Genomic DNA, 19,056 nt, shown 5'->3' with positions numbered 1-19,056 from the left:
TTAAATAGAAGGAGAAAGATAACCTTCCTTCGTTTAGAAGCTTTTTTAGTAAAAAATCATTGCTTCTATTGTGAGACTTGACACATGTCACTCAACTTTCAAATCTGTCCTTATTGGTGGCCTAGAGCTATGATGAACCATGTATAAGAATTCAAAATCTTTTCATATTTTTTATTTAACCAATCGCTCATTTCTAACTATCTTGTTACTGTACTACCTACACATCAACTAAACTATCTAGGCATGCCTTGATCTTGGCAACATGCTATACCACTGACGAACCTTTGATAGCTTTTGTCAATTTCTCCTTCATGTACACATACTTTATAGAGGACATTCCTACCTTTAACTTTCCATTATTGCCTATGCACCCCACTAGGGTGCCGAAACGTCAATAGGGCGAGTAGGGTCGTGCCAACCAAATTTGCTTTTACCTACATGCCCAGACTCAAGACTTCGCCAGGTCTGGGTGTTACATTTCAATTTTGGTAGAGCAACAAAAATGGAGCACTTGGGGGATGATAAGTTTCCTTTATTTTGATAAGATCACCATGATCTATGGGAAAGATAAAGCTACTGAAAAGGATGCTCAAACTACTATTGATATTATAGGCGAGATTAATGAAATTGAATATAATGATTAAGGAATGTATGAGGACTTGAATTCCCCAAAAATATGAGGACTTAAATTCCCTAAAAATTGTTGATAAGAGCTTTGTTATGTCAATATATATAAAGACCAATGAAACCTGTGATCTTGTTAATATGGAAAAAGAGCGTGGTGATAGGCTTGAGTCTTCATTGAACAATCTAGCTAGGTTAGGAATTTCAAAACTGAGCAAATGGTTGCCCAAAAATATGAAACCTTATTTGAAAAGTTGTCCAAAATTGAAGGGCTAACTGAAAATGAAGTAATGGTTGCTTCAAGAAATATTGTTAAATGTATTGGAGGTATGCTTGTGTTTTTCAATGTTACATCTTATCAAAAGCTAAAGTGTATTAAGAGATACTTGTAACACCCATTGATAACCTAAGTGAAGGATGCCACATTTGGGCTCTAAGTTCACTAAATAACAATTATCCACATTTAACTTAAAATTTTCCATTTGACTTCAAGACGTCAATGCACTTACAACACTATTTTTCAATTTCAATAAATTGTTGACCTTTGTACATGCCACTCTAATTTCATAATTCGTAATCCATGCCATATTGAAGATGAGATGTGATCCTTTTAACTTAAATGAGCTCTTTTTCCTCCTAAGCACTATCTACACTCTACGCATTAGAAACATCGTGTTAAGATTCACATGCCTAATAAGTATTTGCATGAATTCTAATTATAACTAGATATTTAATATAAAATCTTTTCAATACATTACTTCTTTATAATCACGATTATTCATGATATGTCATTTTATAGATGAATTTACCAAGAAATATTATTATCACTTAATATCATAAACATAATACATGATCCTAGAGGTTTACTTACCACAAATTATTACTTAATTTATTCACGACTCATTTTTTATTCACTTTATGACCTTTATTTTACTTTTTTCTTATACAAATACCTTGAATAAACGATGGGAAACCATGAAGGATACACAGAACAAATACGAATATAACGAATAGCACTATTTGCATCGTAGTGCTACGAATGTCACGAGTAACATGAATAACATGAAAGTGCTCAAGTTCCTATACCATGCCAAATATATTCCACGAGTCCTGCCTAGTTTACTAAGACTTTTATATGATTGCACGATTTTATTTATTTAAGAATGATACTTTATTATTTTTCATGATTATAGTTCATATTTCAATTGTACTTTATATTCCAAAATATATACATATATGCATATTACATGATTTTACTCTCTTGTTCACTTTTCTTTTTAAATCATGTCATGATATCATTTCATAATTCAATTTATCTTAGCATAATGTGAATACATTTCCCAACTATTACACGAATATTATTTCACACTTAGTCCTTGAATGAAATATACAATCTTTCATTACTCTACTTATCATTTAATGTTACACAATTCACTAATCTCTTCACTTGGTATATTACAATTACCATATTAATTCATATCACTTGAACACTTATTTTCCTACGCTTTATTTAATTTAGTACATCGAACTTAATTATCAAATACTAATGAATTTACTTTTCATGTCCACTTTTCATGACACTTATTATTTTACTTTCTCAATTAATTTCTTGTTATTTCTCACAAGATTCTTTCGTGAAATCTTTCACACAATTATTTTTATTTAATTTCACAAATACTAATCTTAATCTTTCATTATCTTCAAGTGTAGGCATAACAAGCGCTTTCACATATATAAAGAACAGGATTGTCTACTTGAATAGCAATCACTAAATTATTTATATCTTGGTCTATAAATTTTTAAAATAAGATTCGCTTGTTGTTTTTGAAATAGACTCAATAATTTTTTTACCATTAAAATTTCTGAATTTAATTTAAAGGAGATTAATACCAGTTTCATTTTAAGTTGACTCAGGGATTACTACTTGGCAATTAAGTCTTCTTCACTAAAATTTGATATTCTCTTACCACAAAATTAGGAAGCTAATTCCATGTGTCTCGTATAAAACTAGACTCATCAAGATTTCCAAGAATATGAAGTTCTCTTTCTATTTCACCCTATAAAATTTTGGGAAAATTTTAAAGTTGAAACTACTACTGCTTTTTTTTTTCAAAACAACTTGCACGTACAAATAAAATCTGTTCATACTTTTTAACTTTCATGTTGCTTAATATAACACTTGCTTAATTTAATTTTAATAATTTCTACATATTAATTCTCATGTAATCCTTTATGGTAATATTATTTTTAATTAATTTCACATGTAATACACTCATTTCATCACTTATCTCAATTTAGTCCTTTGAAAAATAAATAGAATTTATATGATTACTTACCTATCTTTGCTAGATTTTCACTTCCTTTGCTTCAGTTCTTCCTTTCACACCTTTTTCTTCTCCATTCATTTGTTCTTCAACACTTCCATCACTTTTCTTTTCTTTCTCTTCAAGAACACATTAAGAACAGAATTAAAAGTTTTTCACCAAAAATCTCTTTTCCACATTTCTACTTCTACTAAACATAAATAAAAGTTTTGTTTTCTTTCTCTTCAAATACTTACCATGAAACCTTAATTTCTTACTCTTTCTCTTATCTTTCTTTCTTCTCCATTCATGACTTTATGGTCTCCAACATGAAAACTAAGTATTTCGTGTTGCTAGTCACTTGATTTTACTTATAAATGCACTTGGAAATCAAAAAAATTAACGAGAACTTGAGGTTTTCAAGGACCAAAATGAAAGAAAGGCCAAATTTCTTTCTTTCTTCCTCATGCACGATAGTGAGAAGAATGAAGAAAATTCTTCATTTGTCATAAATAAATATCCTTAATAAAAATTCTAAATAATAATATATTACCAAACATCATCATTGTGATCCAATGGTCCATATTCTCTCCTTAATCTCTAGGTAAATCTAATGGCCATGATCTTTACACATGTCAAGGGTATTTTTGTAATTTATCCAAAATTCTTTCTAATCATTTTACCTCTAATAAAATTTTATATTTTCATTTACGACCTTTCCATCTTCAAGGTATTTGCACTTTTTGTCATTTCAACTTTTCTTATATTCATATTTTAACCTTTTAAATTTCAAATAATTATAATTAAGTTTTAAAACTATTACATTTTTTATAATTTAATCTCTATCTTAAATTAATATATCACGAAATATTTCTTGATTCAATTTCCTTTAGCATCCATCAACCTTCTCTTTTATCAATTGTATACCTTATTTCATTTTACCAAGAAAAGAAATTTACTATGTACAATCTTAACTTAATACTACTTTTTAAAGCATAGTGATTTTAGGGGTGTTACAAAACTACATCAATGAGTAGTTCTAATATTATGGTGTCTATATTGTAGAAGATATGGGAAAAAAACTAGACCTTGCTACTGGTTTCTATCTGTTTATCCATCAAATATTAGGATTCAAGTTCTTATATATTTAATCTAATATTAGGATTCAAGTACTAAGAGTCATTTTAGTGGCATAAAAAACTTGATTTTCCTACTGGTTCTAATATGTTTAGCCTTAGAATACTAGAATCCAACTGATATAAATGATTTCATGATATTCAATTGAAACTTGTGAGATATTTGGTACCCCTATGATCTATTCCAAATTATCAACACTCCGTCGTTGCTTTCCCTAAACTTACCATTCTAACAAAAATAATGGGAAAAATTCCCTTTAGACAACAAATAAACAAAAAATTAAAAAGAAGGTTTATCCACCACTTAAATGTAACTGTCATCAGTGAAATGTCCCACCATGCCTTTGCTTCTACCCCTTTGTTCTATTGATGTACATTGTACAACTTGCAACAACGGGGCATGTAGTTATTCTGCACACTTCCTCTTTGTGTCTTACTTTGCCATATTGGTAACGTTCCTTCAGTGAAGTGGTTTTCATCTGGATAATCTAACGGTTGGGTTTCAGATTTTCTCATGAGACGAGCGAATCCATAACCAAGTGAGCATCCGCTAGCTTCGCATAGCTGTTCAAACACTTGAGATGTCAGAGTGTGAATGGCTATCTAATCAGTTAGTTGGTTCAATGTTTAATAGTCTGGTGATTTAAAATTCTTTGGCATCAAAAGGAGGGTGAGAGGGAGCAGTACCTCTGTTAGCTCTGCAAGATGATGGTACCTAAATTCATCGAGTGTTGTTGCAATCTCTTGTGCTGGCAGTTTAACCTTTACCACAAATAAATAGGAGGAGACAAAAAGTGTTAACATATCAATAACAGAATAGCAGCTGAAGTATCAGATCCACGAATGTGCAACATTTTCATTCAGGATAACAAAACTAATAAATTAAACTCTCTGGTTCTTCCTAAAGAACAATTATGAACCTGTTCCTTCATTGCCAAGGAAAACATAAGGTAAACAAGTTGTTCAAGATTCCAATACCTGTGAAAGAATAGCACCTGCCAACTGCAACCTTAGTTCCAAGGTTTCTGGTACAACCTATGTTCAACAAGCAAGATGTGACAGCCCAAAATTGACCCTAGTCGGGAAGTGGTTTCGGGACCGCTAAACCGAGTCACCGAAAGGTTTGAATGTGATGTTTATTGTCTAGAATATGTAATCATGAATGTGTGAAAATTTCAAGCTTCGATTTAGTCGATTGCATGTGAATTTAGTCAATAGGACTTATATGAGAAAATTTTAAAATGTGATAGGTCAATGCATGAGGACCTATTAGTGCATGTGGAAGAAAAAGGGGACTTGCATGTCAAATTCCCCCTCCCTAATATGTAGTGGCCGGCCATGCTATGGGTGGAAACATGTCACCAACATGTTGTATTAGTGATGTATGGTAAGGGAAATAAAATATTAAGCATGATAATTAAATAATGAAAGGAAGGGTGATGGAAAAAAAATAATAATGGTCTCACCCCCTTGTTGCCGTGAATTGAAGAAAGAAAACAAAAAAAAAAGTGTTCATTCTTGAACATCCTTGGCCGAATAGAGGAAAGAAAGGAAGGGGGAAGAGCTTGAGAAAATCGGCTATGGTGGTTTGCTAGACTAAGGTATGTTTGATGTTGTCTTTGAGATGCATGCATGTTTTAAATAGCCCATGTTCAAATCTTGAATCTTGTTGATAACATGAGCAATCGGTCATGAGAAAGTGTTCAAGGAATGGTTGTTGTTCATGTTATTTGGATGAGAAATGGTGAGTTTTGTTGTTTCATGTTAAAGTTAGGTGAATGATGATAGAGGAGTGTTTGAACTATAAAAAAAAAGAATCGGCTACCTTGTTATGAGCTAGGGCCGAATGTGAGTTTGGTTGTGTTTGAATATTACATGCTTGGTAGAATGGTGGATGAAGGTGCCGAATGTATGTTGGATTGATAGAGTCTCCAAATTGATTTTATGTGTGTATGCATGACCGAATATACGTGGTCACATGAGTAAGGAAATGAGTTATTTGATATGTGGTAAAAGTTAAGTACTAAATCGAAGGTTGCTAAAATTGCCATTTCTTTAGCCGAATATGTGCTTGATCAATGAAGGAATTGTTGAAGAATATAGGTGAACTTGGTGAGAGTATTCGGCCTAGTGTATAAATGATATGAAGATTTTAGGAAATTGTTTTGGTTAGGTGTATGTATGATTAAGTATATTCGGCAATATACTTAAAGTGGGTGCATGATATTACATTATAATTATTGAGCTTAAGTATATGGATATGTGTATATGTGGTCATATAATGACATCTTGGTTTGAAAATTTAATGATGTGTGATTGCCGGATGTGATAAATAAATTCATGTTATTGGGTTAAATATTGAATACTCTTATTTGTATTATTTAAGCTCAAGAACCTAAAGGAGAGGCGTCCAACAAGGGGAAATCGAAGGTCATCGAGTAGCCGACTCGGAATTATTTTACCCAACATAAAGTAAGTCATTAAGCATGTAGTTGGTATTATTTCAAATGGTCATAATGTGTATGTATTGATGCTGATTGGAATGAATAAATATACATATATATATATGCATGTACGTATGTGATGATGAAATTGTTGAATGAAAGAAAAGAAGTAAGATGTACTGAGTTGTTGATCTCGGCACTAAACGTGCGGGATGACCATTTATGACCATGAGATTGGCGCTAAGTGCGCGGGATTAAATTGTACAGCACTAAGGGTGCGATTCGACTATGTTGCACTAAGTGTGCGAAATGAATATGATGCACTAAGTGTGCGAATTGACCATGCGGCACTAAGTGTGCGAGTTTGACTATGTAGCACTAAGTGTGCGATTTGATTATGTAACACTAAGTGTGCGAGTTGATTATATAGCACTGAGTGTGCGGGCTCAATATACATTCGTGAATCATTATGGACACTATGTGTGCGACACTATTGAGTCGATCGCGGACAGCGGATCGGGTAAGTGTCTTGAGTACGTGGCTAATAGGTGCTATGCTTATACTTGGTGTTGAGCTCGGTAAGTTCGAACCTATGTGACAAACATACTTGAAGTCACGTACATAAAATTTATCGTAGGATGGGTGAAAGGCCGTATAGTCGTTTGATTGTAACGAAAATAAATCGATTTATGAAAATGCTTCAATGTCCTATTGATGAGTATATAGAATGTGAATGCATGAATTGATATGAAATTGAATCGATAGGTTGGAGGAACTATGGTATGGTTCGGTATGGATGAAGTAAATTGTCTCGTTCCATTTTGTTTCCTCTTGTGATAATGTTATTGATAGATGGTAGTGCATTGCTTATGACTTACTGAGTTATAAACTCACTCGATGTTTCCTTGTCACCCATTATAGGTTGCTTGGACTCATCTATTTTTGCGGGGTCGGGCCGTCATCGAAGTCATCACACCGGATAGCAAGTTTTGGTATTTTCTTCTTAGTTGGCTTAGAAGAACATTTTGGCATGTATAAGCTATTACGTTGTGTTTGAATTTTGGCATGTAAACTTTAAGCCATGCGAAAATGGCACGAATGTTCGATTGAGTTGGATCAAGGGTAGGCATGAAATGGACCTAGTTACTTTCGTAACAGATGCTGGCAGCAGCAGTGTCATGAGATTGAAAAATCACTAAAAATAGTAGGAGTAGAATTAATTGATGAATAAATTATGTAATCGAATCTCGATGAGTCTGCTTTCATGAGGAAGTAACAAAAAGATCATATGGGCAGTATATTAAGAGATAATCAGATTTTTGTGGGACAGGGCCAGAACGGTTTCTGGATTCCCTGCTCCGACTTTGGAATTTCATTAAAAATTAACCAGAGATAATTAGGGGTCGTACCATATATGTACAGATTCCTCTCTGAGTCTAGTTTTCATAGAAACAAACGGCATCAGTATTGGAGCCCCGTTCAGGGAGATATCGAAGTCGTAATGGGCAAAGGTCAGTGTAGTCGATCCCTGCAACTTGGGAGACTTTGACTAATAAACTGTACTAATTGGCCGGACCAAAAATTCTAGAAAAAAATACATAGATGGGTACATGAGTCTAGTTTCTGGGAAAAATTACGAAACTGATTTTCGAGTTACGAAACTCAAGATATGATTTTTAAAACGACTAGTACACAGATTGGGCAGTGTCTGGAAAATAAATTTTGTAAGGGGTTAAAGCCAGTTAACGCCTCGTGTTCGACTCCGGTGTCGGTTTCGGGTTCGGGGTGTTACACAAGAAGAGAATTATAAGGGAACTCCAGAAGAAGGGAAAACAATTATACGCACAGAGGAGAATTTAGAAGAAGGTATCAGAATATTACAGCCGTTGCCCCAGCTTTTTCCAAATTAAGGCCTTGATCAACATCGTGAGCCTGTACGAAAGTCTTCATGTGACAGCCCAAAATTGACCCTAGTCGGGAAGTGGTTTCGGGACCGCTAAATCGAGTCACAATAATAATTAGATGTTATATCCTATGTTTATTTCATGTGAAAGTGCATGTGTGAAAATTTCATGCTTTGATTTTGCCAATTGTGAGTGAAATTTTGAAATGTGACTCATGTGAAATTTTTGCAAATGCTATAGGCTAATTTGTAGTGGCCAAATAACTTATAGTATGAAATAGGTGGATTTGCATGTCAAATTTCCCACCTTAAAACAAGGTGGCCGGCCATGATGGGCATGATGAGCAATTGTGCAATTTTTTTATGGAAATTATGGCATAAGTATGGCACAAATAAAATATGTTAATTTGTGTCATAAAATGTTGGGATAAAACAAATAAAAAAAGGAGTATGGTGAATACAAAAAAAAATGTGTGTGTAGTTGTTTGTCCCCCCCATTGCCGTGACCTAAAGAAAAGAAAGGAGAGAATTTTTGTTCATCTTTTTTCTCATCTTCATACTTGCTGAAACTAGAAAGAAAAACAAAGAAAAAAATTTCTCATCCTTTGGTTCATCCTTGGCCAATAATTTTAAGGAGGAAGGAAGAAGAAAGGTGAAGAGGTTCGGCCATGCATGTAGCTAGGCTAAGGTATGTTTGATGATGTTCCATGAGATGCATGCATGTTTTAGTTGTTAGCTTGAGTTCTACCTAGCCCATGGTCTAAATCTTGCTATGTGATGGAAATGACACTTGACCATGGATGCATCATTCTTGGTTGATGTTTGATGTGGTGGTGATGAGACATGAGGATGAGTTAAGATTCGACCTAGGTAGAGGTTGTGTTAATGCCATTGCATGCTAAATATGAAGCTTGTTAATGATGCATGTGATGATGACTTGATGATTCTTGAACCTCCTTTTTAGCATTTTTGAGTGAACACATATGTGCATTGGTTGCTAAATGGAGAAGAATCGGCTAGCAAGTTGTGTGCTAAGGCCGAATGTAACTTTTACATGTTAATGAGCAATGCATGTGTTAAATCGATGGGAAGGGGGAGGATGCTTTACTAGTGTGTATATGTGTGTATTAAGTGTTGAAATCGACCCCAAAAATAGACATGCATATTCGGCCAAGGGGGAAAAATTAGCTAATATGTTGTGTTGATGCATGATTTCACATGTATGTGACTTTAATGTCTAATGTATAAATATGGGCTTAGTGCCTTGTGTTCATCTTTTCGATGCCTAAATGATGAAATCAATTTATTTGTTTAATTAAGCTCAAGAGCAAAGGGGAAATAGATCCGGTAAAGGGAAGGAAAAAGTGGTCGAATAGTTAGCGGAATCGTTCGACAACACCTGAGGTAAGTTCTTGAGTAAGAGAGCTTAAATTACGATGTGATTAAATCATGTTTTAAGCAAATGAAAATCATGCTCTATGTGTGGCTATTGAGCCGAATGTGCAAGGATGATATGTGCCTTGTGTTTGAGTTTTGCAAATGAAAATGAAATACGAATGAGCCATGAATTATTGTTAGATGTGCATGATTAATTGAATGCTGTCCGGGCTAAGTCCCGAAGGCTTTGTGCTAAGTGACTATATCCGGACTAAGATCCGAAGGCATTTGTGCGAGTTATTAATTCCGGGTTAAGTCCCGAAGGCCTCTGTGCGAGATACTAATTCCGGGTTAAGTCCCGAAGGCATTCGTGCGAGTTTTAAAGTCCGGGTTAAGTCCCGAAGGCATTGTATGAGTTACTATAACCGGGCTATGTCCCGAAGGCACTTGAACGAGGAGCTATATCCGGTTAAATTCCGAAGGTACGTGATTTTGGTAATGAATGAGCTTGCTATAAAATTCCAGCTAATACTCGAAAAACATCCCAATATTGGGATATGTTACGTATGTGTTGAATTTAATCGAGCCCTTACAAATAAATATTCACTCAGTTGATGAACGAGCTACCGGCCTTCGGCTAAGTTGGTCTTTTGTGTATGTACATAAGGGTTAACGTTGTGAAGTAAGTTTGATATCGGAAAATTGTGTATTATGAAATATTCCGTTTAGCTAAATGTGTGCTATTCTTTCGTCATGCTGGAATTCCTTGCTCAAAACTTACTAAGCATAAATTGCTTACTTCGTTCCATTGCTCCTCTGTTTTATAGATTTTTGGTTCTCCAGCTATCGGACTCGGGATCTTGAAGTCGAAGTCGCCCACACTATCAAAGGCTCTTTTGGGTACACTTTTGGTTGAATTTTGATATGGCATGTTTAGGACGACCCATTGTTGTTTTTCGAGTACTTTATGTGATGTATAAGTTTTGGATAGCCATGCGAAAATGGCTTATATGTGTTTTAGTATAATGTTATAATCATTTGGTGTGGATATGCTTGACAAGGATTGGCCACGGGGATGGTTAATCACTTTCATAAATTGTGCCATTTATGCAAAAAAGGGCTAGTTGAATCATGGAAACCATGAAATAGGTAAAGTCTACCTTAAAGGCGGATGCTGACAGCAGCAGTGACGTAGATTTGGAAAATCACTAAAAATAGTAGGAATGGAATTAAATAGTGAATAAATTATGTAAACAAACCTTGAAGAATCTACTTTCATAGGAAAGTAACGAAACAATCATATGGACAGTATGTTAAGATATATTCAGGTTCTCGTGAGACAGGGCCAGAACGGGTTCTGGATTCCTTGTTCCGACTTTGGAAATTGATTATAAATTAACCAGAGATAATTAGGAGTCATACCATATATTTATAGATTCCTCTCTGAGTCTAGTTTCTATAGAAATAAACGGCATCAGTATTGGAGCCCTGTACAAGGATATATCCAAGTCGTAATGCGCAAAGGTCAGGGTAGTCGATTCCTGTAACATGGGAGACTTTAACTAATAAACTGTACTAATTTGCCTGATAAAAAATTCTAGAAAAAAATATGTAGATGGGCATATGAGTCTAGTTTCAGGGAAAAATCACGAAACTGATTTTCGAGTTGTGAAGCTCAAGATATGATTTTTAAAGCGAGTAGTACACAGATTGGGCAGTGTCTGGAAATTTTTCAAAGTTTGTTAACACCTCGTGTTCGACTCCGGTGTCGGACTCGGGTTCGGGGTGTTACATTTGATTGGTATTAGAGCTACGGTTTAGTCGATTCTAGGACTACCGTAATGTGTTGGGTCTAGCTATACATGCCATTTTATGTGATTACTTGATAGTGTGGTGATTTCTGACAATTGTAAATGTGTTTATTTATAGTAATGGATCCCGATCGTGACCGAGAGGTAGCTGATGATCTTGAGAGTGTAGCGCCTGCTCCCGCACAAGGGACAGTGCAGGCAGACTCTCAACCTAATGCTAGTAATCCGAATGATGAAGCTAGACAAGCATTCTATAGCGTGATGAATGATTGGTTCAACCAATACATTCGAACTAATATGGCTGTTCCACAACCTCCATTCCCGACAAATACTACCCCCGCACCTACAATACCACCGGTAACTGACCAAATAAGGTCAAATAAGCCCCCAGTTGACAGAATCCGAAAACATGGGGCACTGAAATTAAGGCTACGGATAGCGACGATGCCGAGCAAGCTGAATTTTGGTTGGACAACACTATCCGGGTACTCGATGAGCTATCTTGTACACCCGATGAATGCCTAAAGTGTACTATCTCCTTGCTACGTGATTCTGCCTACTATTGGTGGAGTACTCTGACTTCTGTTGTGCCCCGAGAGCAAGTAACTTGGGAGTTTTTCCAAACTGAGTTTCGGAAAAAGTATATCAGTCAGAGATTTGTTGATAAAAAACGGAAGGAATTTCTTGAGCTTAAGCAAGGTTCCATGTCGGTTACTGATTACGAGCGAAAGTTTGTTAGACTTAGCAAATACGCTCGGGAATGTGTTTCGTCCGAGGCTATCATGTGTAAACGCTTCGAGGATGGGCTGAATGAAGATATAAAAATGTTCGTTGGCGTTCTTGAAATACGAGAGTTCGTAGTACTTGTCGAGCGAGCTTGTAAAGCCGAAGAGCTTAGAAAAGAAAAACAAAAAGTTGATGAGGGAACTGGAGAGTTTCGTAAAAGATCTTCGGGAAAGTCTCTTCAACAGGCATCGAAGAGATTTCGAGATGATGCGGGCCAGTTTAGAGGCACTTCGGGCTTTTTTAGACGAGATCGTGATCGACCCCTTGTGGGTACACGAGGCACTTCAGTCGCCAGTGTTGGGAATGAACGTCGAGACAGAAGGAAATGCCGATATTGCGGTAAATGGCATTCGGGGAGTTGTAGATTCCCTGACCGCTCCTGTTACAAATGCGGATCAGTTGACCACTTCATTAAAGATTGCCCGAGGTTGTCGGGACAAAATGTAAATCAGAGTGGGAGACCGGGTGCTACCACTGCTCGGGGTAGACCATCTGGAAATGCGAGCAATACTGGTGGTGGTCAGAGAGGATCTAGAGATGATATAACCAGATCCGAAGCTCGTGCGCCTGCTAGAGCTTATGCTATACGTGCCCGCGAGGATGCTTCTTCGCCTGATGTTATTACCGGTACATTCACTCTCTTTGATACTAATGTAATTGCTTTGATTGACCCCGGTTCTACTCATTCTTACATATGTGAAACCTTAGCATCCAGTAAGACTTTACCTATTGAGTCTACTGAGTTTGTAATTCGGGTGTCAAATCCCTTGGGTCGTTACGTGCTTGTCGACAAAGTGTGTAAGAAATGTCCCCTGGAAATTCGAGGTTCCTGTTTTCCGGCGGACTTGATGCTTTTGCCGTTTGATGAATTTGATGTTATCCTTGGTTTGGATTGGTTGACCGCACATGATGCGATTGTGAATTGCAAGAGCAAGACTATTGATTTGAGGTGCGCAAATAACGAAGTAGTCCGAATTGAGTCTGCGGACTTGGAGGGGATGCCAGCTGTAATATCAGCAACGTTGGCACAGAAATATGTAAGAAAAGGGTGCGAAGCATACCTTGCGTATGTACTTGATGACAAAGAATTAGAAAAGAAACCCGAATCTGTGCCGGTGGTTTGTGAATACCCGGATGTTTTTCCGGAAGAATTACCGGGTTTACCACCTGTTCGGGAGGTAGAGTTTGGTATTGAGCTTGTACCTGGGACTACGCCGATTTCGATAGCTCCGTATCGTATGGCACCAACCGAGTTAAAGGAGTTGAAAGCTCAGTTGCAAGAACTGACGGATAGAGGTTTCGCTCGACCAAGTTTCTCAAATTGGGGTGCACCAGTATTGTTCGTGAAAAAGAAGGACGGAACCATGAGGTTGTGCATTGACTATCGTCAGCTGAATAAAGTGACGATAAAGAACAAATATCCGTTGCCGCGCATCGATGATTTGTTCGACCAACTGAAGGGAGCCTCAGTGTTCTCAAAATAGATTTGAGATCGGGCTATTATCAGTTGCGAATTCGAGATTCAGATATTCCCAAAACTGCCTTCAGAACGAGATATGGTCACTACGAATTCTTAGTGATGCCGTTTGGGCTCACTAATGCCCCTGCAGTATTTATGGATTTGATGAATCGGATCTTCAGACCGTATTTGGATTGGTTCGTAGTTGTGTTCATTGATGACATTTTGGTCTATTCAAGAGATGAGACCGAACATGCTGAGCATCTGAGGCTAGTGCTGCAAATTTTGCGGGATAAGCAGTTATATGCTAAGTTCAGTAAGTGTGAGTTCTGGTTAGGAGAGGTTAGCTTCTTGGGTCATGTGGTATCCGCGTCGGGTATTCGAGTTGACCCGAACAAAATTTTAGCCATACTTGACTGGAAACCTCCGAGAAATATTACTGAAGTTCGGAGCTTTTTGGGGCTCGCTGGTTATTACCGACGATTTGTCAAAGGTTTCTCGATGATAGCCACACCAATGACGAAGCTACTTCAAAAGGATGTTAAGTTCGAGTGGACGGAGAAATGTCAGAAAAGTTTCGACCAACTGAAAACTCATTTGACTGAAGCTCCAATTTTGGTGCAACCCGAATCAGGTAAAGAGTTTGTCATTTATAGTGACGCATCCCTACTTGGGTTGGGTTGCGTATTGATGCAAGAAGGTCGAGTCGTGGCCTATGCGTCGAGACAATTGAAGCCACACGAGAGGAATTATCCGACCCATGATCTCGAACTAGCTGCCATCGTGTTTGCTTTAAAAATATGGCGACATTATCTGTTTGGTGAGAAGTGCCATGTATTTTCGGATCACAAAAGTCTCAAATATTTGATGACTCAACGAGACTTGAATCTGCGACAAAGACGTTGGCTTGAGTTGTTGAAAGATTACGAGCTTGTCATTGATTACCACCCGGGAAAGGCTAACGTGGTTGCGGACGCCTTAAGCCGGAAGTCATTGTTTGCTTTACGAGCGATGAACGTGCATTTGTCTGTTCTACCTGACAATGTGTTAGTAGCTGAATTAAAAGCTAAACCATTATTGACTCACCAAATTCATGAAGCTCAGAAAGTCGATGATGAATTGGTGGCTAAGTGTGTTCCGAACGAGGAATCGGAGTTTCAATTTGATGATGATGATTGTTTGAGGTTCAGAAATCGTTTGTGTGTTCCACGGAATTCGGAACTCATTTCTATGATTCTGAACGAAGCCCATTGTAGCCGAATGTCAATTCACCCGGGGAGTACGAAAATGTACAACGATTTGAAACGTCAATTTTGGTGGCATGGTATGAAACGGGACATCTCCGACTTTGTTTCGAGATGTTTGATATGTCAACAAGTGAAAGCGGAACATCAAGTGCCTTCAGGATTACTCCAGCCGATCATGATACCCGAGTGGAAGTGGGATCGAGTCACAATGGACTTTGTGTCTGGACTGCCATTGTTAGCAAGTAAGAAGGATGCGATTTGGGTTGTTGTTGATAGGCTGACTAAGTCGGCTCATTTCATCCCCGTACGTACGGATTTTTCATTGGATAAACTAGCTGAATTGTACGTTTCTCAAATTGTGAGATTACACGGGGTACCTGTTTCTATCGTGTCGGATAGAGATCCGACATTCACCTCACGATTTTGGAAGAAATTGCAAGAAGCTCTGGGTACCAAGCTGCATTTTAGCACTGCTTTTCACCCCCAAACCGATGGTCAATCCGAGCGGATAATTCAGATACTTGAGGATATGTTGAGATGTTGCATCCTCGAGTACAGTAGTGCATGGGAACGGTATTTACCTTTGATTGAATTCGCTTACAATAATAGTTTTCAATCAAGTATTAAGATGGCACCTTACGAGGCTTTGTACGGTCGTAAATGCCGTACACCATTGTTTTGGACCGAGCTCGGTGAAAGTAAAATTTTCGGAGTTGATTTGATTAAAGATGCTGAACAGAAAGTCAAGGTAATCCGTGAAAGTCTGAAGGTAGCCACAGATCGTCAGAAGTCGTACGCGGATTTGAAACGAAAAGACATCGAGTATCAGGTGGGAGACAAAGTGTTCCTTAAGGTTTCACCTTGGAAAAAGATACCCAGGTTTGGCCGTAAGGGAAAGTTGAACCCAAGATTCATTGGGCCGTACGAAATCTCCGAACGAGTTGGTCCGGTTGCGTATAGATTGATTTTGCCCCCTGAGCTTGAAAAGATTCATGACGTCTTTCATGTTTCGATGTTTCGACGCTATCGATCTGATCCATCGCACATAATTAGCCCATCAGAGGTTGAAATTCAAGACAATATGAGCTATGAAGAAGAACCGATGCGTATCCTAGCTCGTGAAGTGAAGGAGTTGCGAAACAAAAGAGTTCCGCTAGTAAAGGTGTTATGGCTCAAACACGGGATCGAGGAAGCTACTTGGGAGACCGAGAGCTCGATGAAAGAGCGATACCCAAACCTATTCACCGGTAAGATTTTCGGGGACGAAAATTTCTTAAGTGGGGGAGAGTTGTGACAGCCCAAAATTGACCCTAGTCGGGAAGTGGTTTCGGGACCGCTAAACCGAGTCACAATAATAATTCGATGTTATATCCTATGTTTATTTCATGTGAAAGTGCATGTGTGAAAATTTCATGCTTTGATTTTGCCAATTGTGAGTGAAATTTGAAATGTGACTCATGTGAAATTTTTGCAAATGCTATAGGCTAATTTGTAGTGGCCAAATAACTTATAGTATGAAATAGGTGGATTTGCATGTCAAATTTCCCACCATAAAACAAGGTGGCCGGCCATGATGGGCATGATGAGCAATTGTGCAATTTTTTTTATGGAAATTATGGCATAAGTATGGCACAAATAAAATATGTTAATTTGTGTCATAAAATGTTGGGATAAAACAAATAAAAAAAAGGAGTATGGTGAATACAAAAAAAAAGTGTGTGTAGTTGTTTGTCCCCCCCCATTGCCGTGAGCTAAAGAAAAGAAAGGAGAGAATTTTTGTTCATCTTTTTTCTCATCTTCATACTTGCCGAAACTAGAAAGAAAAACAAAGAAAAAAATTTCTCATCCTTTGGTTCATCCTTGGCCAATAATTTTAAGGAGGAAGGAAGAAGAAAGGTGAAGAGGTTCGGCCATGCATGTAGCTAGGCTAAGGTATGTTTGATGATGTTCCATGAGATGCATGCATGTTTTAGTTGTTAGCTTGAGTTCTACCTAGCCCATGGTCTAAATCTTGCTATGTGATGGAAATGACACTTGACCATGGATGCATCATTCTTGGTTGATGTTTGATGTGGTGGTGATGAGACATGAGGATGAGTTAAGATTCGACCTAGGTAGAGGTTGTGTTAATGCCATTGCATGCTAAATATGAAGCTTGTTAATGATGCATGTGATGATGACTTGATGATTCTTGAACCTCCTTTTTAGCATTTTTGAGTGAACACATATGTGCATTGGTTGCTAAATGGAGAAGAATCGGCTAGCAAGTTGTGTGCTAAGGCCGAATGTAACTTTTACATGTTAATGAGCAATGCATGTGTTAAATCGATGGGAAGGGAGAGGATGCTTTACTAGTGTGTATATGTGTGTATTAAGTGTTGAAATCGACCCCAAAAATAGACATGCATATTCGGCCAAGGGGGAAAAATTAGCTAATATGTTGTGTTGATGCATGATTTCACATGTATGTGACTTTAATGTCTAATGTATAAATATGGGCTAAGTGCCTTGTGTTCATCTTTTCGATGCCTAAATGATGAAATCAATTTATTTGTTTAATTAAGCTCAAGAGCAAAGGGGAAATAGATCCGATAAAGGGGAGGAAAAAGTGGTCGAATAGTTAGCGGAATCGTTCGACAACACCCGAGGTAAGTTCTTGAGTAAGAGAGCTTAAATTACGATGTGATTAAATCATGTTTTAAGCAAATGAAAATCATGCTCTATGTGTGGCTATTGAGCCGAATGTGCAAGGATGATATGTGCCTTGTGTTTGAGTTTTGCAAATGAAAATGAAATACGAATGAGCCATGAATTATTGTTAGATGTGCATGATTAATTGAATGCTGTCCGGGCTAAGTCCCGAAGGCTTTGTGCTAAGTGACTATATCCGGACTAAGATCCGAAGGCATTTGTGCGAGTTATTAATTCTGGGTTAAGTCCCGAAGGCCTTTGTGCGAGATACTAATTTCGGGTTAAGTCCCGAAGGCATTCGTGCGAGTTTTAAAGTCTGGGTTAAGTCCCGAAGGCATTGTATGAGTTACTATAACCGGGCTATGTCCCGAAGGCACTTGAACGAGGAGCTATATCCGGTTAAATTCCGAAGGTACGTGATTTTGGTAATGAATGAGCTTGCTATAAAATTCCAGCTAATACTCGAAAAACATCCCAATATTGGGATATGTTACGTATGTGTTGAATTTAATCGAGCCCTTACAAATAAATATTCGCTCAGTTGATGAACGAGCTACCGGCCTTCGGCTAAGTTGGTCTTTTGTGTATGTACATAAGGGTTAACGTTGTGAAGTAAGTTTGATATCAGAAAATTGTGTATTATGAAATATTCCGTTTAGCTAAATGTGTGCTATTCTTTCGTCATGCTGGAATTCCTTGCTCAAAACTTACTAAGCATAAATTGCTTACTTCGTTCCATTGCTCCTCTGTTTTATAGATTTTTGGTTCTCCAGCTATCGGACTCGGGATCTTGAAGTCGAAGTCGCCCACACTATCAAAGGCTCTTTTGGGTACACTTTTGGTTGAATTTTGATATGGCATGTTTAGGACGACCCATTGTTGTTTTTCGAGTACTTTATGTGATGTATAAGTTTTGGATAGCCATGCGAAAATGGCTTATATGTGTTTGAGTATAATGTTATAATCATTTGGTGTGGATATGCTTGACAAGGATTGGCCACGGGGATGGTTAATCACTTTCATAAATTGTGCCATTTATGCAAAAAAGGGCTAGTTGAATCATGGAAACCATGAAATAGGTAAAGTCTACCTTAAAGGCAGATGCTGACAGCAGCAGTGACGTAGATTTGGAAAATCACTAAAAATAGTAGGAATGGAATTAAATAGTGAATAAATTATGTAAACAAACCTTGAAGAATCTACTTTCATAGGAAAGTAACGAAACAATCATATGGACAGTATGTTAAGATATATTCAGGTTCTCGTGAGACAGGG

At 37.4% G+C, this 19,056-nt stretch overlaps 1 pseudogene; it reads right to left on the bottom strand.

Annotated features, from left to right (window-relative positions):
* Positions 1 to 2,969: 2,969 nt before the first annotated feature.
* LOC121203705 (K(+) efflux antiporter 2, chloroplastic-like) overlaps positions 2,970 to 19,056 on the bottom strand; it is a 55,415-nt pseudogene continuing 39,328 nt past the window's right edge.

Source organism: Gossypium hirsutum, chromosome A07 (assembly GCF_007990345.1).
Source record: "Gossypium hirsutum isolate 1008001.06 chromosome A07, Gossypium_hirsutum_v2.1, whole genome shotgun sequence".
NCBI lineage: Eukaryota > Viridiplantae > Streptophyta > Magnoliopsida > Malvales > Malvaceae > Gossypium > Gossypium hirsutum.
The sequence above is the reverse complement of the archived record's forward strand: the minus strand, read 5'-3'. Positions and strand labels throughout refer to the sequence as shown.